The sequence below is a fragment of the Schistocerca gregaria genome, chromosome 2, assembly GCF_023897955.1.
Source record: "Schistocerca gregaria isolate iqSchGreg1 chromosome 2, iqSchGreg1.2, whole genome shotgun sequence".
Lineage (NCBI taxonomy): Eukaryota > Metazoa > Arthropoda > Insecta > Orthoptera > Acrididae > Schistocerca > Schistocerca gregaria.
In genome coordinates this window covers 83995633-84019491 of record NC_064921.1, presented here as the reverse complement: position 1 = coordinate 84019491, position 23859 = coordinate 83995633, and positions in this window count along the sequence as shown.

Below are 23859 nucleotides of genomic sequence, written 5' to 3'. Positions count from 1 at the left end.
TTCTGTAGGATTCGTCATTTTCTTAGTATCAGCGAAAGAAAGTATAAAAATTTCGTTGTTTTTCGATCTCGAAAGTTTGGCACAGAAACATTGCTAACTCTTAACATTTTTTTCGAGATGCCTAACGGCGATTGAAATTATTTGCAGCACGCACCAGCCAAATTTGCCTACAGTCTTACATTAGCTTTAAAAATTTTTAAGTATGTATTAATGCATTAACAATATTACAATACATTGCATGTGTACCTGTCGTTTTAAATTTTATGGTTTAATAAGGGAGTCTTCATAGTATTTTAATTTATATATTAAAATTTATATCGATGCTTCAAAACGTAGATCAAGCCCGTTGCTTTCGCCTAGAAGAGATTCGAACTATGTTTCTTGGGACTAACGGGATGTTTCATTGGTGATGACACTAAGCAGTACCTTCGAGTGGCTCAATCTGGAGAAATATACTGCAGAAATTATTACAAATTGGGTAAACCTTTTTATTACCAAATGTAATTTAAGTTTAAATTCACTGCCGTAATAAAAGGCGATGTTTCGGACATGTTTTTGAACCATGAAATCGTGGAATACGGGAATTAGCACAGGAAGCTTTATTTTTTGGATATAGCTGATAATTACAAGAAAATTTAAAAATGAGCGGTCAACTAGTTACCGCCATAACGAGAAGGACTCAATTTTGGAGTTCGGTTCTGCAGTCAGTCAATTCCAAGGACGTAATGACCCACGACCTGGAGGGATTCTCTAATTAGACTTTTTTTCATGGTCTGTGTCATCTACAGCTGTCTAGCTTAAACGGAAACTATTCAGGAGTTAGTAATTTTTGACTTCTGAAGGTGAAATTTTTTCGTAAATTGTAAAAGTGCAACACGTAACGGAGAATTATTAATCTTAGAGGTTTTTCAAGGCGCATTAGAAAATGTGAAAACAAATGTGATGTTTGTAAACTGAAGAGCAAGTCATCTTTCATATATTTTAGTAAACGAACGTCGAGCAGTTCAGATATTTTCGCAAAGAACGGTTTCGCCCATCTGTTCCCTTGGGCAGCTGAGCTAATTCGTTTTAACTGACTGAGCTGTTTAAGCTATTACGCAGGAGATCGTGGCAAAGTCAACGTCGAATGAAGTCACCCACCGATAACGCCGTCAGCTTTGTAATTAAATGCTTCCACACTAACCGTTTTTAACTGATCATAGTAACTGCAATTCGAATGCAACTAGGAATATACTACGATTTGAGTGCAATGCTTGAACCGTTAAAATTTTTGAAGAATACAGGTTTTTAACTATTAAACTTCCTGGCAGATTAAAACTGTGTGCCCGACCGAGACTCGAACTCGGGACCTTTGCCTTTCGCGGGCAAATGCTCTACCATCTGAGCTACCGAAGCACGACTCACGCCCGGTACTCACAGCTTTACTTCTGCCAGTACCTCGTCTCCCACCTTCCAAACTTTACAGAACTAGCACTCCTGAAAAAAGATATTGCGGAGACATGGCTTAGCCACAGCCTGGGGGACGTTTCCAAAATGAGATTTTCACTCTGCAGCGGAGTGTGCGCTGAAAGGCAAAGGTCCCGAGTTCGAGTCTCGGTCGGGCACACAGTTTTAATCTGCCAGGAAGTTTCATATCAGCGCACACTCCGCTGCAGAGTGAAAATCTCATTCTGGAGGTTTTTAACTAGTTTGCCCACGTTTTTTGCACACGTCTCTAACACCTGTTAGCACTTCTACGCATTTCGTGTTCCTTAGGTGAATCTGTAAGTAAATCAACTGGCGCCCAACTTTCTAGTATTTTATTCTGCCACCAGTTGCAGTATGATACATCCAGATGTAACATTGCATATCGTTACATTCCAGTGCCAGTTTTTTCCTGTGATTCATGACACCATAGTTATGGGCAATAATTTGACATACTAGTATCATTCGACTCTAGCTGAAAATGAGATCGGCACCGGTATTGGAATGGGTGATTAGCAACTGTAGTGGACAGGAATGAACATGAACTGGCTATTTGCTTTGCCTCTGAAGGACTGTCCGGAAGCAACTACTGAAGCTTTTATTTTAAAATAGCATACATATTTCGATGCATTGTGTAATCTTTCAGCTTTCAGTTGTAGCTTTGACGGGGCGGATAGTTTAAATATTTGTTTAAAACTTTGCACTTAATATAACGTTTTAGTTATGTACAACTGATGTTTAGTGTAACCGAAACTTATGTACTTGCTATCCAGACAAATGTTTCACGAATGTTATGCCCCGTAAGCATAGGCCACTGCAGGTAACCTACCTGTAGCAGTTTGTCGTCCGCGATATACCGTACTGCGTATCAGAACTATCGCCGGACCTTTTTCCTCTTTCACCTTCAGATGCCATCGCTATTTCCTTCAAACTCTTTCTCAGTCAAAGTAAAATTGAGTCACCTCTCACCCGCAGTAGCACGTATACAACGCACTTCCTGCGCTAACATATTGCAGAGACGACAATCCCGATGGATCGCAAACAACAACGAGCTCTGCTCCCTGCTGCTTTTGCTATAGAACAAAGATCTTCATAATACTACAAGCGTTTCGCTTGATCTACATGCGAAGTCCAGAAATACTCCGATAGCTTATTTAAAAAGCTAAGTAAAGCTATTGCTGAGTGATTAGGCTTGGTTTTGATCAATTTTATGACGACGAATGGCTGAACAACATAATACTAATTATCCATCAGAAAATTGCATATGGCAATGCGTACGGGAGACAAAGATTCTAGTAGTTTGATTAAATCCGCAGTTCACGAAGCTCAGCGAAAAATATACTGCCTAACAAAGCAGAGCCAGAAAAGAATTCAGAGGCTCCTAATCACAAAAACCAATGGTAATTCATCAGCGGCTCCGTGCCTGTCAAATTTGACATTTTTGTTTAAGACAGTGAATGTATTTGGGTAGGATTACGTAGCCAGAGTGTTTACATGAACGTTTTATAGATACGGTTCTATGTCCCATCGAATATGTCACTGATGGAACCATCGTTTCTGCCATGATTACAATTGCCTCTTCCACTGGTGTATTTTTGCTGTTGAGGCGTGTAGTCCCTGACAAACCACGCTCAGCTTCTAAGTGATGCTCGTATGACACCTGCGCTTAAGCGATTGCGAAGAGCGTCCTTCGCCGTAGGTTACAACCCCAAATCGATCCGGACATGAATGGAACGGAAATAGGGCGAACATCGATAAACTACAGGCACCAGGGCGCTTCACGTATTTACAGAAAGGTTACTGACCGCGTTGGTGAATATCTTTGCCGGGTTGGTGTTCAATCTTCAACAACCCAAAGACCAATGACGTGTTACGCTCTGACAAACACGAAGTAGACGCTCTGATACTACAACCGTATCCAAGATGGAGTGATTGTGTTGAATTCCCTATCAACGAAACCATCAGGGTAATAGGGAAGCGTATGCCTGAGCACGAGCAATACACTCAATTTCGGCAGCACAACGAATCATCTGTGGCCAAACAGAGTGACTATTATGGGGAAATAAAATTCCAGGAAACCGGCGTACTTTCCAAGCAGTCAGGGACGAAACATTGAAACAAACATCAATACAGAGGATGGAATTAGGCTTGCATTATCCTGGTCGTCAGAGCCCAATACGCCACACTAGCACAACACGAGCGTTGCTGAAACGCGGCCTTCTTTGTAGCAGGAGGAAAAGGAGTCGACAATCCGTTCGCCTTTACACTGTTAAGCCGACCCGCCCCCCCCCTCCCCCACACACACCAAGAACTTACCGACTGGCCGACGGAACGACCAATTTCGAGGCAGCCTACACGTCCCGACCGACTGCACTCAGCCACTACAGCGCCGCCCTGCCGTGATTTGTTCATATTAAGTTCATTGTTTATGATCTACGAGATCCCGCTTTGTCATACACAAAGAGGGTTTCCCTTGGCAGTTTTAGAGGTAACAAGACCGAAGGAAACCAGAGAGAAAGCTGTGTTGGAAGTGACTAACGCAAAGGAGAAATTTGCCCACGTTACTTCCTATGCTCGGAGCCAATGATTTTCGTACTTATTGAAGACTGGACCAAAGGCATTTCGACGCTGCTGAACCTCTTGAAATCATTCTTAACGCTGAGGAATAGTCATGAGAAGGGCAGTAAGCTGCAAGGAGAGGCTGTTAGCTACGGTGTGATTCCTAATTATTGGCAGAAGTTCCGACGACCTCAAATTCAGTGCTGTTGTATCGCTATAACGAAGTAGCAGGAGTCATGAAACCTGCAAGATGGTTTTTAGCGGCCTGAAGTAATGCATCACGGCGAAGCAAAATAAAATATTCACTTCAATGTTATTTTCTATGCGTAGCTTAAACTAACTCATTTCAAATTCCAGGGAGACTGCACACAGCGTGCGCACATGCTAAATACATTAACTGTTAGAACTGTAGATAATATCCCGATCATCGCTCAGAGGGCAGAGGTTATGATACAGAATGGGATTTTTAATAATTGTACTAGCGAAGCGAGTGTGGCTATTTAATTTGCATCAAATGTAGGTATTCCAACTTAGCCCATTTACGTAAAGTACCGGAAACAACTAAGAAACGATACAAACGTTGACGTATTTATTCTAACTATACGCCAAAAGTAATCGTTATGGAGTTGTTAAAAATGGAAGTGCTTCATTTTTCGCGACTATACTGTTACACCCCTCATACGATGTGTTACACACTTCGTAGTCTAAATTTCTTCAGAATCTGTCGAAGTTTCGCCCGCTTCACGCTGTTATGTATATTAGAACGGCATTGAATCCCTAGTGCCATGATGAAACGGCAAAATTTTGTCGCGTGGCTAGCACGACAGCGCTACAAATGGCGCAAATTGTTCGGTGGAGTTGTGGCGGCCAGCTTTCGGATGCTCGACAACTAACATTTGTCGACTAATCGGTCACAACGCCAAACACGTCCAATTCGACGGCCCGTGGTAGCGCCATTACAACACTACAGTATAGCAGGCCCACGACAGGAAAGCTTTTTAAGTGCTTCCATTCCTGCCATTGGCGAACAAAAAGCCTTTAAATTGTGATGTTACGCTCAGCAGAGCTGTCTTTACAAAGTGTGAGCGACTTCAAAATGCAGCAGTAGACCTGTAAGGCCACTATCGCTGCGGCCGAAACCTTTGTTTCAGCAGTTTCCAGTTATGACGCACCACCATACCCGACACTGATGCAGTTACCAAAGTTTCAGGCATTTTCCATACTGGGAGTTGTCAATGACAGAAATATTCCTAGGTTATATACAGTTCACAATATGTTCCCTGTTGGTTTTACTGTACTGCAGATTTAAGTGTAACTTAGCACTGCGATTGAGTGCTACAGTAGAGCATGAAAAAACCATTCCGTTCAAGTAATTCTATACCGTTTTGTTTATTGGACGTATCAGATCGCTACCGTGTAGAGCTCTGAAGGTATTTAGTACATGTTAGTAATCACCTTAGTAATGTTTCTTTGTTCAAGCTGTACGTAAATATGGGAAGTAATTCATTTAGTGGAATTCCTATAATCTATCAAAGCTTTTCCGCTCTAATATTTTAGTTGTAATTTCACTTGAAGTTGGGGTTTTTAGTACCACGAAACCGGTAGTGATCCAATAATTAAGGACTAAATGCAGCTGACGCTGTTTATTAATACCCAAGTTACATTTAAGTATTTTTCCTTCGGCGCAACTCTTGCCACTTCTGCAAAAGTGTTCAATCACACCTAATCGTTTCCCGAGTACTTCTCTAGCACCAGTAAAATTTTCTGGCTGTTTCCGTTGAAATACAAATTTTGTCTACTACAACATTTGTCAGATTTATGTTTAGTAAAATATTCTCAAACTTGAGTGGTTCAGTGTTCTACTTGAGAATGCAAAATGTAAGAATGGCATTTCCCTTTAAGCACTCAGTGTGATACGTAGGTTACCTCACCTCTGCTTCATTATTTCTTTTGTGCAAATAACGGCAAGTAGGACGTTACTGGTAAATACGCAGCAGTGAAACGATCTTTCACCATTCTGACAATGTACGATATCAATAGTTGCAGCTGACAAATTTTAACGGTACCTGAAAATTATCGAAGTATTACGCTTAAGTTGAACAACAAAATTGTCTTCACGCGTAAAAGGACACCATTAAATGAACCGAATGATTTCTGCCAGCCAATTCGGTTGGAAGTAAACATTGGCACCGAAAATAAATTTATGGAGGGCAATAAGAAAAACTTGTTCAATCTGATACTAGCGAAGACATTTTCATTTTGAAGCAAGAGAAATTAGCTACCGTCCACGTATATTACAAAGCCTTGAATGTTGTGGAGACACTACCACTGTTGAAACTAGAATCTGCAGGATTATGTATTTATTACAACTAACTTAACGAAAAACGTTACGCAACTGAACGTAACGACGGGATACTAGCATTTTTGACGAATCAGTTTCATGAAATACCCTAGTAATACTGGTCAGATGCTGGAATTACAAACATTTCCCCAAAACAATATAAAATCTGATTCCGGTCTTTTCAAGCAACTTCCATGTCATGCTCGTCTTATTTCACACGAATGAGAAGCTCGTTTAGCAGTTCCATAAATTTTACATGGAGAATACGAATTTCATTCACCGTAGTTGACGTGCGATTTTGGTGCATAACATGCACAGGAGCACTGACTTTTCCAGCATCTGATTTTTTTGTGAATTTAGCTTGCCTGCGTTAAGTATCGCGAAGTGCTTTGACACAAGGCACTAACTTAAACGTTAGGCGACACCAGAGATCAAGGTTGTTACCACATTACTGTTATATTCACATTTATGGGTGTCACGTTTTAATCTAATTTGGACCTCGAGCTACGCTGCTGCTCAGACTGTCTTAAGAATAAATGTAACGCTCTAGCTAGCATTTGCACTTATGTTCGCAAAAGGAACAGCTGTTAGCTAAACCAACGTGACATAGTGCGGACACAACACAGCAATCTGCAGCGAGCTTTAATCACTTATCTTTCAAGTATGATGGGCGGTGCGCGATGTAGCGTATCCCGCCACCGCATCTTGGTGCTGGCTTCATACATTATGTTCTGCACTTTTAGGAAAGCGGAATTGTACCCGGTATTAGAATCATTACAATTATCAGTCCCTTCACTTATTTCAAATTTACATACCACACACACACAATTACACGTCCAGGTCCCTACATAATACCTATTTGTACAGTTTGTAACTGTCTCAACATGTATCTTCATTAATTAATTGACAATTACAAAATGCCTATCACACACGACGTACTACACCGTTGCCAACTGTGGCTGCTCTTTAAAGTGAATCTACGCTTGAAAAATTCTACCATGGTATGGGGTTGCCTCACCGGGTAATGCGAAAACAATACTCAAAAATTCCAGAACTGAAACTTATTCTCAGAAAAATTACTGAACCACGTAACCACCAGTATGTCGACAACTTACGTTTTACCTTTATTCCGAATACGGAGGTAACATTCTCTTCGGAAGTACAGTAATGCAAGGTTCACTACAGAAAGCCGCATTAGGCAGCACGTCTTAGTTTACTCGGAATCCAGCCACGAGTTAAACCAAGAATTATTACATAATTAGCAACATGAGAACCTCACCAGAAGAATAGCAGAAATGGTGAAGTTTAGAGTACAAAAATATGAACAATATGAATTCAAAGTGACTTGTTCCACATCACGGCGATTTATCATGCAAAATCATCCACGGAACATTAAAGTAACTCACACTTAACTCTGTAACACCGGCTCCAGTACAGAGTCAATTTTCTCCAACACAATTACGCTTTGTAGGACATTAGCAAAAAATGTTTGTACTTACCAAGAAACGCAGCGTCGAACAGTAGACAGCAATGTGAGACAAACCCAGAACATTCCGCTAGCAGATTACGAACACCCGTGTCACCAACGAAACCGCCGGCAGCGGCAGTTACGATTACCACGCGCCCGAACTGTGGCGATACACAAGACTGGGGTTTGTTACTAGACCACAGTGTGGAGCGATGCGTCACGTAGCGACTCTAGCGCTCTCTGCACCTGGCATCGACACGGATCACTCGCAATCTCCAAACCGGAAGCGAACTTTATGCCGGCAGACGTCCAGTAATGACGTCGAATGTTCATTTTAATAACAACAGCCTTTGTTTCTGGTAATTGACACAGCATTAATTTATGGTTAAGTTGTTCAGCGTGTATTTAAGTCCAATTTTCAGCCATTCTGCGCATCTCCCTAGCCACTGGTTGCCAATAATATTCATTCTTTTTCCGCGGAACTAGCTAGCTCCTACATGCTGCACTGTTGCCGTATTTCGCGACAACCGAATTATTCATTCAAATAAGTTGTTTTTGTTTTCTTTTTCTTTCTTATAGCAGTGAATTCGTATCTGCATGTGTTTAAGTGTAGTTAAAACTAAGTCAGGTCACGGCAATAAATGAAGTGCTTGTTCCAAGTTAAACAAACCGGCAGTTCTCTCGTGTTTTTACGGAACAATCAGTACGCCGGGAAAGCTTTACACATCACAACAATGAAGTGCTTCACAAACAGGCGAGGGGGATTATTTACCGTAGTTATAACTTTTGCAAAAGCAGGTCTCCGACCGTTGACATTTGAAGATACAAGACCGGACTCCAAAATCATATGGTGTCGGCAACAGAAATGTAAACAGAATCATAAACGAAAGTGTCAGAGCTGTAGGATCCGTAGAAAAAGTCGGTTTCGTATCGCCTGGAAAGCATCGGAAATACAAGGAATCCGTAAAACAAAAGGATCTCTTTAACAACGATGTTCTAAAGACCTCCATGTATATGATGAATGCCCGACATCACAAAAACGTGGTACAGTTGTGCAGGAGAAAATAGGATTCAATGGTAAGTGTTTCGTCAACATAAAGAAATCAAAAGACGTCGTTAACAAGACTTTTTAGTTCAAGGAAGTGACATAGGTGCCGTACGAACAACATCCTATATGAAGTTTCACGATACAAGAGAAGAAGGTAGTTGAACAGTGTATAGATTAGAATCATTTCAGGAAGATCTCCTGAAAAATGAGTGATGGCACTGGCGACTTTAAGGTTTTCGTAGGAATAGGTTCTCGGATGATTATTCTGCATACTGACTCTTCTTACACGTAAATACAAGTTTACTGTCAGAAACAGAACCAGACGAAAAGTATCAGTGACTACCATACGGAAATGAACGCTGTCAGTATCGTGACGTGATTAACATTCTTGTCATACCCTGCTTCGAAGTCGGTCATTCCCAGTTATAATTCAACTGTTACAGATAAAGCACCACGTAGAAACACCAGAAAAGCGGGTGTTTTTCCCTACCTTAAAAATAAAATATTAAGCACATTATAAACCAGACTCGTGCCGGTCCAATACAGATCTACATCTACATCCATACTCCGCAAGCCACATGACGGTGTGTGGCGGAGGGTACCTTGAGTACCTCTATCGGTTCTTCCTTCTATTCCAGTCCGTATTGTTCGTAGAAAGAAGGATTGTCGGTATGCCTCTGTGTGGGCTCTACTCTCTCTCATTTTATCTCATGGTCTCTTCGCGAGATATTCGTAGGAGGGACCAATATACTGCTTGACTCCTCGGTGAAGGTATGTTCTCGAAACTTGTTGATTTATACAACTCACGTCACAACGTACAAATTTGACTTCTTTGGACGTGAATAGGGTCACACCGTTTTGCGTTTACCAACGAGTCAATGTCAATGTAGCCCTATGGAGTTAATTTGGGCAAAGGATAAGGCTATGTGGAAGAAAAAAAATTCAAGATAACATTCACTGAATCGCTTGTGCATGTGGCAATAGACAACATTCCACATTATATTATTATAAATATTTGGAATGGGGGGGAAACTGAGAGAGTATTTTGCTGCTAACTATGGTACCTAATGTTTTTTTTTAGCCTCGTGCGAGTACGCGGATTTCGACATAATCGCACCTTGTTACGTCCAATGACATGTCGGATACTTGAAAAAAGCGATCAATAATTTTGATACACTTCTCTGAGTATACAAAAATGGGGATTGTAAACAAATTTTCGCCGGATTGCTTCTGTGCCTGGATTTCAACAAGGTTACCGAAGGGACCTACGTTAGGAAATAAAGTACAGCAAATTACCATTCAGTGACGAACAGTAGTTTGCTGATTACGACAACTTCTTTCAAGTTCCTTCGTCCTGTGCAACCGCCGATGATTTCTGTGAACCTTTGAACTAAAATGACAAACGTTTATGAACACAGGGCATGAGAAATTGACTGCTGATTGTTATTTAAGTAACACGTCAAATAACTGCGTTCAATTTAGAATTAATTTTTAATAAGCTAAAGAGAAGCATACTTTAAATATTTTTTCACACATTATCGTGGCTGACAATGGCACATAAACCAGCTTTTGTGCTAATAATTACAATTCCTCAGAAACAAACGAATATCCATTGCATTTTTTAATATTTCGTGCTTCTTGATATATTGAGACGTTTCACGTCGAAACTATTCACATTACATATTTTTAATTATAAATTACAATGAACTGTAATAACGTGCGTCTACCCATACAGACCGACAAAACATAAGCGGCCTAGGATTTAGTACACATTTTGTTTTCACATTGTATCTCATATTTTGTTTCACCGCGGTCGGGCATAAAAAAAGTCTTTGACCACTTTTGAGTATATTCCGATCGCAATAGTAGTCTTTGGCGATCTGCGCCAGAACAGGTCACGTCATATCACGCAACTTTTACAATTTTCACTCAGTCTTTCATTCTATGGAGAACTTATTCAGTTAAATTCGGTCGATGGACACACACAATATTATATCGCCCCTAAATGCGTCTCGTCAAGTCGAGAGATCTGTCAAGAGGCATTTACATTCGTAACATTGTGTGTTCCACTATTTACAGATTCTTACATGTAACAACATTTACATTTGATAGGGATACCAACTGAAATCAGTTCCTGGAATAAACAAATAAAATTTTACAAGTTGGACAAAATTTGAGGCTTATATCTAAAAGTAAAACTGGAGTAAAAATGTTTGACAGAGGGAGCTTTAGAAGCTTTAGTTTTGAAGTGAGAAGTATTAACAAATGTGCAAGGTACGTAAACGAATACATTAATTTACATACATAAAATACTTACAGTTAAGAATGAGGAAATATTCACTAAAGTCCGCACTGCACTCATACAGATGCGTGGCATAAGTAGGACGTAAGTCTTCTTTTAAGCATTTCATCGTTTGATGACTGACCGCTAGTGAGAAAAAACTTGGTCACGAATGGCTGGCATTTCATCCAGGAAGTCAGTAGCATAATATGGTTTTCATGAACAAAAAAATATAAACTGTTATTGTTGTTGTTGTTGTGGTCTTCAGTCCTGAGACTAGTTTGATGCAGCTTTCCATGCTACTCTATCCTGTGCAAGATTCTTCATCTCCCAGTACCTACCGCAACGTACATCCTTCTGAATCTGCTTAGTGTATTCATCTCTTGGTCTCCCTCTACAGTTTTTACCCTCCACGCTGCACTCCAATACTAAATAGGTGATCCCTTGATGCCTCAGAACATGTCCTACCAACCGATCCCTTCTTCTAGTCACGTTGTGCCACAATTTCTCTTCTCCCCAACCCTATTCATTACTTCCTCATTAGTTGTGTGATCTACCCATCTAATCTTCAGCATTCTTCTGTAGAACCACATTTCAAAAGCTTCTATTCTCTTCTTGTCCAAACTATTTATCGTCCATGTTTCACTTCCATACATGGCTACACTCCATACAAATACTTTCAGAAATAACTTCCTGAAACTTAAATCCATACTCGATATTAACAAATTTCTCTTCTTCAGAAACGCTTTCCTTGCCATTGCCAGTCTACATTTTATATCCTCTCTACTTCGACCGCCATCAGTTATTTTGCTCCCCAAATAGTAAAACTCCTTTACTACTTTAAGTGTCTCATTTCTTAATCTAATTCCCTCAGCATCACCCGACTTAATTCGACTACATTCCATTATCCTCGTTTTGCTTTTGTTGATGTTCGTCTTATATCCTCCTTTCAAGACACTGTCCATTCCGTTCAACTGCTCTTCCAAGCCCTTTGCTGTCTCTGAGGTTCGCGGATGACATTGTAGTTCTGTCAAAGTTTGTATTTCTTCTCGATGGATTTTAATACCTACTCCGAATTTTTCTTTTGTTTCCTTCACTGCTTACTCAGTATACAGATTGAAAAACATCGGGGAGAGACTACAACCCTGTCTCACTCCCTTCCCAACCACTGCTTCCCTTTCATGTCCCTCGACTCTTGTAACTGCCATCTGGTATCTATACAAATTGTAAATAGCCTTTCGCTCCCTGTATTTTGCCCCTGCCACCTTCAGAATTTGAAAGAGAATATTCCAGTCAACATTGTCAAAAACTTTCTCTACACTTTCTACACACTTATATTAGAATAAATTTACTACTTAATTTTAATATTTACAGTCTTTGTGGAGAAGGATCATAGGATCTCTGTGTATCATCATCACCACGATGCTTTTCTTTACATTCGTGGTGTCGTTCTTATTTTAATAATTAGTTCACATCGGGTGACCATTGTGGATCAAACTTGGTTGACTTTGTATTTTTGATGACGTCATCCGCTTAGGAATATTCGTTGCGTCGAAATTTGCTACAATAGCGTCTATATATTGTCACTGCTTCGAATCATTGCGGGGCGGGCAAGCGTTCAACCTGAGCCAGCAGCGCTGCGCATATGCTCCAATGGTTGGTCGCTAAACACTGTGCGGTATAAACGTCGTCTGATGTGTGGAACCGTGACTCGATAAAAATCACATCACTTCCTACATATCTGGTCATGGGTGCATCACAGCCGTGAACTGAACGTAAGTTTACTGCTGCAACACTATGCCACTACGTGCTCGCTGAATTTCAACTTTCGTATCACAATGAAAACGAAGCACACGTGCATTTTCCACTAAACATACGAGGTCATTGAGGATTTCTATGTGCACTTATGCAATCACAGATCGATGATCGTCCTCTTTCTTGAAGACTAACATTTTGTTAAAGTGACACAGTCACTTTGCATCCACAAGATGCTGTTCATAAGATTACACACGTTAATATAAGAACAGTTATTTTTGGGTAGTCACCACACAAAAACTTTCATTGCATGAGAGTATCGGCTTTGTAATAGCTTTGAGCTGAGCCCTACAGTTTCATTCATTTCCATCTTTTCATTATTACGCATTAAATAACAAGTTTTGGTCAATTCCTCTTTTTAACAATATTTATATAATGTTCACAGCCGCTTAAAGTACTGAATCTCTCTTTTAAGTTATCAGTTTTTTCTGACAAATACTCTCGTTATTGGAAACATTCTCTCCTTTTAATGATTCATATTTCTTATACGCTGAGAACAGATCTATCCTCGGAAAATCATTCGACTTCAGTACTGCTTAAGTTGTCTGCAGACTTCATCAAAAATTGAAATAGCTTCGCGTTCGCAATTTATTATTAATAAAATTAATAAAAACATGCGGCAAAAACGAAATCATCGTGACCACTTTCTTGAAACCTGCGACATCAAAAGACGTTAGCATCGCAATAAGACACAAAATCTGTGATCAAATTTGGGAATGGAATCACAGGTTTAGACGGGTAACAATTAGGGTTACACACAATCAGTCAAATTCACATATAAATAATTTTTTCAGTTAGTATAAGCAAACTAAGTAACTGTGTACTTAAACTGTACACTAATGAAAATATTAGCCATTCTTTTCCGAGTGGTGTACGCACTTCTCTGAGGCTGCTCATTTTCATCAGCTTAAAATGTATCCTTTAACTATGTGAAAAGAATTACTGATAATAACAAAGATCTTCTTTGTGGTGCTGTCGCTCACATAGGACTTTTAATCTAGTTATAAATCGTTATCATCACGCCAGTTTTTATATATTTTTCTGCTTTTATAGCGGTTAGCGCTGCTTTGTCACAGTTACCACATCTTATAATTAAAGACTTAGCTGCTAAGCAAGTTTTTCGGTGTAGACGGAGGGTTTCTTACCGTACCGTTTATAAAAATATTCTTTCAGCAGCTCACCCAGGTGAGTTCCATATTTCTTTTCCTTTTTCGTCTCTCTGAAACAGTGTTACTGACGTAATGGTGACGTCGTGTTTTTGTACTTTTTGCCGAAGAATCCCGACTGGAAATTCTACATTATATAGGGCCTAACCTTATTTATCTGAATAGCTTCGCGTATTTGTGACATAACAACCTTAAAACTAAAAGTGAATGCTTATTCGCCTCTTCTTAATGACTTCTTTTCATCAGAGGAAGTCGGCGTTTTTAGCTCGTCCATCGATTATGATTACTCATGCATTTGCCATAAAATATACTTAAATCTAAAACTTATAATTCATCAAGATATGTCACGTTTATGTCACATGTTCATTTTTTATGTTGTTCTTAGATAGCAGATTGGACTTTAGTGATTATATGTGGGCGCTGCTGTTGACATACATAAATGGTGTCGTTGTTGTTACACTAGTTAGCTATTTCTCCGTCATACGCAATGCAAAAGATGTTGTTAACATTGCCGTTGGTAATTGGTGGTGCGTTTGATTACTCACTCCTTGAAATAATATTTCTTCAAATCAGCGTGGTGATACAAGCCTTTAATTCTGCCTCTTACCTGGTCTGCTATAGAATAGCATCCGACGTGAGGCTTTCTTAATACTATATACGGTCCCTGAAAAAGCGACTATCATTTGCGGTTCTTCTTAAGAATAAGTGGTGGCTTCAAATGTGTTCTCAAGAGTACCTTTCCACCTTGTTTATACTCCAAAACTTTATGTACATCCAAATGGAACGTTTGATTTCTTTAAACGCACGTGCAGTCGGATTCCTCTGTGGTGTATATTTTGATATAACCTCTTCAGTCCTGAAGATAAACAAAGAATGGGAAAATGTTTCAGTTGCTTTTTTTGGTGCATCTGATGTCAAAGTAACACAAAAAACTAATTTTGAAATTTTATTTTATATAATGTTTGAGTAATTGAATGTACACATGTGTGTACATTGAGTCTCAACAGAGAAAAAATACCGATCTCATAGTATTTTCATATTTTTATTATCAATGAAAAATGTACGCATTACTTCTCATTTTTAGTACACATTACATTTTATCAACACATTACTTCTCATGTTCATGGAATTTAACAAAATAACTGTTTTTAATACGCACAAATAAACTTGGCACCTTTTACACAGAATGCGGGAAAGTGACTTGCACCCTGGTGACCGACACCTTGAAGCAAAACTACTCTCAATATATTCTTCAGGAAGGTGGTCAACCCTGTCACATTTGCTTTCTCTAGTCGGCTTTGGTACAATTCGTGTTCGTTTTGTGGACAGAGGCTGCTCATCTTCATCAGAACTGCTGACATACTCCTGTGTCACACTAGGAGAAATTTCTTTCGACAGTTCCAGTGAGTCTACAATTTTTGAAGACTTTACCAAGTCGTGGGACAAGTGAATTCTGAAGTTTATGAGAGACATCCACTTTTGTTTTGGTATCCCTTCTTTTTGACAACACCTTTTGTACATAATCCATGAATTAATTATCGCTAAATCAGTGAAGTGGTTGAATACTCTGACAGTCCACTTTTTTGTTCTGACGTTTGACCTATAGTAGGCCATGTATCTATCACAAAGATTAATGCCACCCATATTGTGATTATAGCTTTTGATGATGGCTGGTTGTTTGACACTAGTCTTTGCTTTTTCTGTATTACACCATCGTTTGCAGGTACCCTCTGGTTCGCTCCCTATGCACGAGCATAAGAAAGTGACGGATTTATTGTCCTTCCATTTGAGGGCACAAATTTCCTTGTCCTCCCTTACGTACTCATCCCATTGCCCTGCTGCAGCTCCTGATCTCTCTTGAACTTAGAAGCTACTTCTTTTATTCTATTGGCCATTACAGTTCCTGTCTGAAATATATTCCTGTCTAGTAAAAGCTGAACAGATTTAGAACTGGTGAAAAATCTGTCACTGTAAATTGCATGATTGTAATCATTGGGTATAGCTCTAGCCAGTAGTTTGAGTATACCCGCTCCCAGGCCATGTTCTTTTTGATCGCTGTCAGGAATTGTTCCTTTGCCAGTGTATGTAGTAAAATCAAGGACAAGTCCATCTGATGACGCTAAAATAAAATTTTTGAGGCAAAGTGGATTAGGCTTGGAAGGTACATATGTTCGCATCTTACAACTCCCCGTGAATGGAATCATCTGTTCATCCACAGAAAGGTGTTGAGACCTGGGTAAACTAATACATTTATTTCTAAAAGCATCAATTAAAGGTCTAACCTTCCAAAGTTTGTCATTTACGTCACGATCTTCCAAATTATTTACAAAATGCAGATTATTTCGTAATTTGTAGTATCTATCTCTTGTTACGGTTGACGATACAAGTGCAATATCCTGTTGCATATTCCAGTAAAGTCTTGCCTGGGGCAGTTTCAATGTACCCACCAATATCTCAATTCCGACAAGAGACAAAATTTCATTAGTATCCAGACTTTTTGAGTTCTTTTGGCAATGATATAAATTAGTTTGTCCTGCAACATTTTTCCAGAAATTTTTATCGAAGTACTCGAAGAAAAACTGTGAAGGGTTTCTCAGTTCACCATCAGTCTGTTCTTCAAAGTTGTCGTAAGAAGGATGTCGATTACACATCCTGCAAACAAATAGTACCACTGAAAAATACTGATCTAAATCGTGTCAGATGACACACAAAACTACACCAATGTATTGCTTACTTAGATTGCCTCCATGTTAGTGGACGACAGTGAGAAGATGAAGCTGATGCAGGTGCCTCAGGAGTAACATCCACATTGCATCCTTCAACCTAAAGCACACCAATTCGTTCAGGTGGAGTTGGAGGTTCATCAACAGGATCATCTTCGTCTGACAATGAACTCAAGTCACTCGTCTCGAGCAGTATTATAATTTCATTGTCTGTTAGAGCTGAGAAGCGAAAATGAAATAAAGTGAAAGTAACTGTTGATGTAATGGAATAAAGAAATGAAACTGAACCTAATAACAAGACCGAAAATTTTTGAGTTTTCACCAGGATTAGAACCCAGGACCATGTGTTCCGAATCTAACACGCTGCCCATTATACCACAACATCCACATTAGCGTAGTTGCTCTCCTAGAGTATTTGTAGGTAAACTTTCGACTTTGATCTCATTATGAAATCGTAATTTAAAACGTAATCTAAATTAGTTTTAGCATTAGTACCACTACATTCTGTGAACTAAGACCTGATGTACACAAATGTGTACTTCAAATTCAACAGTCGATGTTTGTAAAACTACGAAACTATCGTTTTCATTGCATACACATATCACTTTCTTGATGTTTTGTTTGGAGTAAGACACGATAAAAACAGTAATATAATTCCAAAAGGATTATTGAAAATGAATTTACCTTTCTCGCGTGTCACAGATGACGCCAACCTTCAGATCGGAAGTTTCAGGATGCAAGAAAACCCGCCAAAACTGACTTGCCCACGACCTAGCGGCAGAAACAGAAACCGCATGATGTGTACAGTCGTGCACATCAGGTGTCAAGTCAAGAAAACGTCATTTGGCAGGGTGAAACTACAAAGACCTGATGTGCACATATGTGTACGTCGGGACTGAAGAGGATAAGGATCTGCTTGATGTGGTTAATTGCCTAAAAAGAGTCTCCATTGTCTGGAAACGAAATTAGAGCCATTATCGGAAAGTATCAATTTGAGACCGCATCATATGAGTTCTAACAAGTTTTGTAAATAGGTCAATGAGGCAAACAATGTATTTCAGGCCTCCACGTCGACGTGGATATGGACCTGCGAGATTAATTCCTATTATATTTTCGTGTTTAAATTAGGAACGTAACAAAAGATGGTTACCTTTCGCTTACATTTTTCGTGTCGAAAATGTCCCCAAGAGATAAGAGTGTGCCATAAGAGATGTTCTTCAAATTCCTTAGGAACACAGACACGCCAGTTGTCACTTGTAAGAGATGTCCGATGAAATAAAACATTGTTGTGTATTTTGAAGCGTTTGCATAGAGAATGGTCAGTATTGTTGGTGATCAAATTCTTGACTTTGTTCCATCTTGGATCTGAGTTTTGTAGCTCTTCAATATGATTGCACAGTTGAAGAAAATATCTTCGATGTAAAGGGTCTTTCATTAATAGTATTCAATAGTTGGGCATTTGTTCCAGAAGATCGTTGGAATGTGAAGATCCTTCCGGCATTCGGTACAATGCGTCAGTCAAAACGTTATCTTTAACTTTTATGTAAATGATCCCAAAATTATATTCTTGTAAGAATAAACACTATCGATTCAAACGAGGGTGTAGCAATTTGCAGGAGAGGAGAAAGCTTAATGCTTGATGGTCGGAAAATACTTTTACTTTATGGCCTGATATGTAATAGTTGAAGCGTTTAAATGACCAAACCACTGCGAGTGCTTCAAGCTCGGTTACTGAATAGGACCTTTCTGCCTCAGATAACACTCGACTTGCAAAACTGATAATCTTAATTTCCTGAGCATTGTTGGTTTTGACTGTTTGGAAGAGAATGGCGCCAAGCCCTTGAAAGGAAGTATCAGATGAGATGCAAAAATCTTGTGTCATGTCGGGATGGTGTAAGATAAGGCTACTGGCAATGAAGACTGGTTGATTACCTGGTTGTATATAAATTATCTGAAGAAAGAGGCAAGGCCAAGAAAGCTTTTCAATTGTCGCTTAGTGGTTGGTGTAGGAAAATCTTTAACTGCACTGATTTTTTCCGGATCTGGTTCGATTTCCTCTGGGGAAATGATATGACACAAGAATTTGATTTGAGAACGGAAAAATTTAGACTTGGTAAGGATAGCCGTCCTTACCAAGTCTAAATTTTTCCGTTCTCAAATCATAGCCGTCCCTCTCCCCCCTTGAACCATGGACCTTGCCGTTGGTGGGGAGGTTTGCGTGCCTCAACGATACAGATAGCTGTACCGTAGGTGCAACCACAACGGAGGGGTATCTGTTGAGAGGCCAGACAAACGCTTGGTTCCTGAAGAGGGGCAGCAGCCTTTTCAGTAGTTGCAGGGGCGACAGTCGGGATGATTGACTGATCTGGCCTTGTAACATTAACCAAAACGGCCTTGATGTTGTGGTACTGCGAACGGCTGAAAGCAAGGGGAAACTACAGCCATAATTTTTCCCGAGGGCATGCAGATTTACTATATGGTTAAATGATGATGGCGTCCTCTTGGGTAAAATATTCCGGAGGTAAAATAGTCCTCCATTCGGATCTCCGGGCGGGGACTACTCAGGAGGATGTCGTTATCAGGAGAAAGAAAACTGGCATTCGGAGCGTGGAATGTCAGGTCCCTTAATCGGGTAGGTAGGTTAGAAAATTTAAAAAGGGAAATGGATAGATTAAAGATAGATATAGTGGGAATTAGTGAAGTTCGGTGGCAGGAGGAACAAGACTTTTGGTCAGGTGAATACAGGGATATAAATACAAAATCAAATAGGGGTAATGCAGGAGTAGGTTTCATAATGAATAAAAAATAATAGGAGTGCGGGTAAGCTACTACAAACAGCATAGTGAACGCATCATTGTGGCCAAGATAGACATGAAGCTCATGCCTACAACAGTAGTACACCTTTATATGCAAACTAGCTCTGCAGATGACGTAGAAATTGAAGAAATGTATGATGAGATAAAAGAAATTATTCAGGTAGTGAAGGGAGACGAAAATTTAATAGTCATGGGTGACTGTCTTACCATTATATAATCTATTTGAAACCTTTTAGTATCTCTAGGATTCTTTATGTGATTCTTGAACCAAGTGTCAGCTATCATTAAGTAATGCTCTGTGCAAAATTGTAACAGACGGCTTCCTCTTTCATTTCTTAGTCCCAATCCATATTCACCTACTATGTTTCCATCTCTCCCTTTTCCTACTGTCGAATTCCAGAGATTTAGGAACCAGGCTTTAAATTGTAGAACATTTCCAGGGGCAGATGTGGACTCTGACCACAATCTATTGGTTATGAAGTGTAGATTAAAACTGAAGAAATTGCATAAATGTGGGAATTTAACGAGATGGGACCTGGATAAACTGAAGGAACCAGAGGTTGTACAGAGTTTCAGGGAGAGCATAAGGGAGCAATTGACAGGAATGGGGGAAAGAAATACAGTAGAAGAAGAATGGGTAGCTTTGAGGGATGAAGTAGTGAAGGCAGCAGAGGATCAAGTAGTTAAAGACGAGGGCTAGTAGAAATCCTTGGGTATCAGAAGAAATATCGAATTTAATTGATGAAAGGAGAAAATATAAAAATGCAGTAAATGAAGCAGGCAAAAAGGAATACGAACGTCTCAAAAATGAGATCGACAGGGAGTGCAAAATGGCTAAGCAGGCATGGCTAGACGACAAATGTAAGGATGTGGAGGCTTATCTCACTAGGGGTAAGATAGATACAGCCTACAGGAAACTGAAAGAGAAATTTGAAGGAAAGAGAGCCACTTGCATGAATAACAAGAGCTCAGATGGAAACCCAGTTCTAAGCAAAGAGGGGAAAGCAGAAAGGTGGAAGGAGTATATAGAGGGTCTACACAAGGACGATGTACTTGAGGACAATAATATGGAAATAGAAGAGGATGTGGATGAAGATGAAATGGGAGGTACAGTACTGTGTGAAGAGTTTGACAGAGCACTGAAAGACCTGAGTCGAAACAAGGCCCTGGGAGTAGACAATATTCCATCAGAACTACTGACGGCCTCGGGAAAGCCAGTCTTACAAAACTCTACCATCTGGTGAGCAAGATGTACGAGACAGGTGAAATACCCTCAGACTTCAAGAAGAATATAATAATTCCAATCCCAAAGAAAGCAGGTGTTGACAGATGTGAAAATAACCAAACTATCAGTTTAATATGTCACAGGTGCAAAATACTAACACGAATTATAGATTTGAGTGTCAGGAAATCGTTTCTGAAAGTATGTGTGTGGAGTGTAGCTATATATGGAAGTGAAACATGGACGATAAATAGTTTAGACAAGAAGAGAATAGAAGCTTTCGATATGTGGTGCTACAGAGGAATGCTGAAGATTAGAAGGGGACACCACATAACTAATGAGGAGGTATTGAGTAGAATTGGGGAGCAGAGGAGTTTAAGGCACAACTTGACTAGAAGAAGGGATCGGTTGGTAGTACATGTTCTGAGGCATCAAGGGATCACCAATTTAGTACTGGAGGGCAGCGTGGAGGGTATAAATCGTAGAGTGAGAGCAACAGATGAATACACTAAGCAGATTCAGAAGGATGTAGGCTGCAGTAGGTACTGGGAGAAGAAGCTTGCACAGGATAGAGTAGTATGGAGAGATGCATCACACCAGTATCAGGACTGAAGACCACAACAACAACAATGGAACATTATTATTAAGGAATACTCTTTCGTCCGGACTTCTTGTCTTGGGACATGGCTACGTGGCTGAGTACTGAAATTCAGTATAGTGAAGTAGTTTTTATGCATTATCATGGGAGAACACTCTTATTTACGTGAGGTCTTTTCAGCTACAAAGAACCCAATACACAACTGTAGAGAACGCTAAATTGCACGCAGGGTTGGAAGCCTTATCTGTTTATGATCCCTAGTTATTATCGCAAAGTTTCTAGATAAGGCTGTTTCCTGAGTTTATTTCCGAAGCAGGTTTTACGAGGTGCGTCCTGTAAGATAGTGTGGTATCAGGGGTCATTCCAAGTTACTTTAGGTGATAAGCAGCAAAACCGTTTCGTTCATGTGGACCTCCAGTTTATAGTCAGGTGCTCTGACTTTTAGGTAACAGTTAATAATATGAAAGAAAGCCTGTGGCTCGACAGAAATATCTATAACAATATACACATATGTTTTAACACAAAATCAAGACACTGTACCAGAATGTTCATAAGCATATTTGCTTGACGATGAACCGTAAGATGAAGAGAACGGATATGGTAGAAAGTAGAGTATTAGAAAAATAATGGTGGGTGCAACACAAACTACAGATGGTTGATAAATGAGAATGTCTGAGGTAATGGAAGGGTTAATCTTCTTTTGATACCTCTACCGAATGAAGGAACAAGCTAATGGAGCAAATGTTCCTGCATTTCTGTTAAAAGAAATCAACAGTATCAAGGACTGCAAAAATAAGAAAAACGCTAGAAAGAACCTACATCAAAGACTCGGAAACAACAGAGAGAAATCTTCTTAAGGGTGAAATTCTAAATTTAGAAAGGTTTCAAGGCATAAGTAAGAAATTGGTAACAACGTGTACAGAAGGAAGGAGGAGCCGACGTAGGGAGAAGATGAAGCAGTGGCTGTAAAATAGGAAAAAAAACAACGGTAGAACAGGAACCGAAATTATGACGTGATCCTGTTTGGTCAATACAAGGAATTAAAAGGAAAGTGTCCCACTGTCGACGAGATTTGTAGAAACAGATGGCAAGTTACGATAAGGACAAGGGTTCAGCAGGAAACTGGCGGGTACATTTCTAAGGAATTCTCTTGGTGTTGGCGTAACAGAATAAGGGAAACTATAGAAAATAGTCAGGATTGTCGGAGGGGGACACTAATCCAGAGCGTAAAAAGAGTTGGCTGTCTGATATATGTACTTTCACGTCAGGAACAGAGAACGGAGCACTTCAAAACGTTGTCATCATTTGTTAATACACAGTGTAAGCTTGCGAATGACACTGTTCCTTTCATTCCTTTTGTAATATAATGTTGTGGCTTCATTAATGTAAGTATTACAGAGAGGGACAGGGAGAGATAGGGAATTTACAGATCTGTGTAAATCAGAGAGATAATGTGACCTACTGAGGAAAACTGTACTCTTTTCATACCCTCTGTAATATATTATACTTTTGTTTACTCATCAAAGTAAGCATTACAGAGACAGAGTCTTGGCATCACAGTTCCGTTTGGTAAATATTGCAGTCTTCCTCAAAAATTTTGTGTGTGTGTGTGTGTGTGTGTGTGTGTGAGAGAGAGAGAGAGAGAGAGAGAGAGAGAGAGAGAGAGAGAGAGGGAGCGTGGGTGGAAAATGCCATTGTGAGACATTTGAGGTTAACCAAGCATATTTTCTATTGCTGATATATTCTGCAGACATTTTAGACGTTGAATGAACATTGTGGCACTTGCAAGCATCGCACAATAATTTAGTTATGAAAAATAATTAATTCGAGGACCTGTTGCACATTGCATCATGTATGGTACAATAATCGATCTACTCATATGGACATATGTTGGCGAAGGCAAGCAGCAGGAACATAAAGCAGAAATTGATTTTATTTCACGTGTTAAAGGTTTTCAGAACAGTCGTTATAGCAAAACTTCTTTGGCAACTATATACGAGTATTTCGAAAAAGAATGAAAAATGTTGCTATCATAGCACAGAAAGTCGAATATGTCCTGGACAGAGTTAGCGATATGAAAGAAGGGGAATAGCTTTTCGACTTAGCTGGCAGCTTCAAAGACAATTTAATCAAAACTTCTTGTCATGTTCCTTCATTTTTACTTCTTAGTGTTAGTGCCCATGTCATGTACTATAATGTATCGTGTCTGGTAAAGTAACATGATACACGATGTCATCCTCCCCTTCCCCCAGGAACAAATCTACCCCCAGAAATCTTATCCCTCCGAAAAACTTATTTACGTATTATTTGTATGCTCCTCAGCCATATACACTAGTGGCCATTAAAATTATTACACCA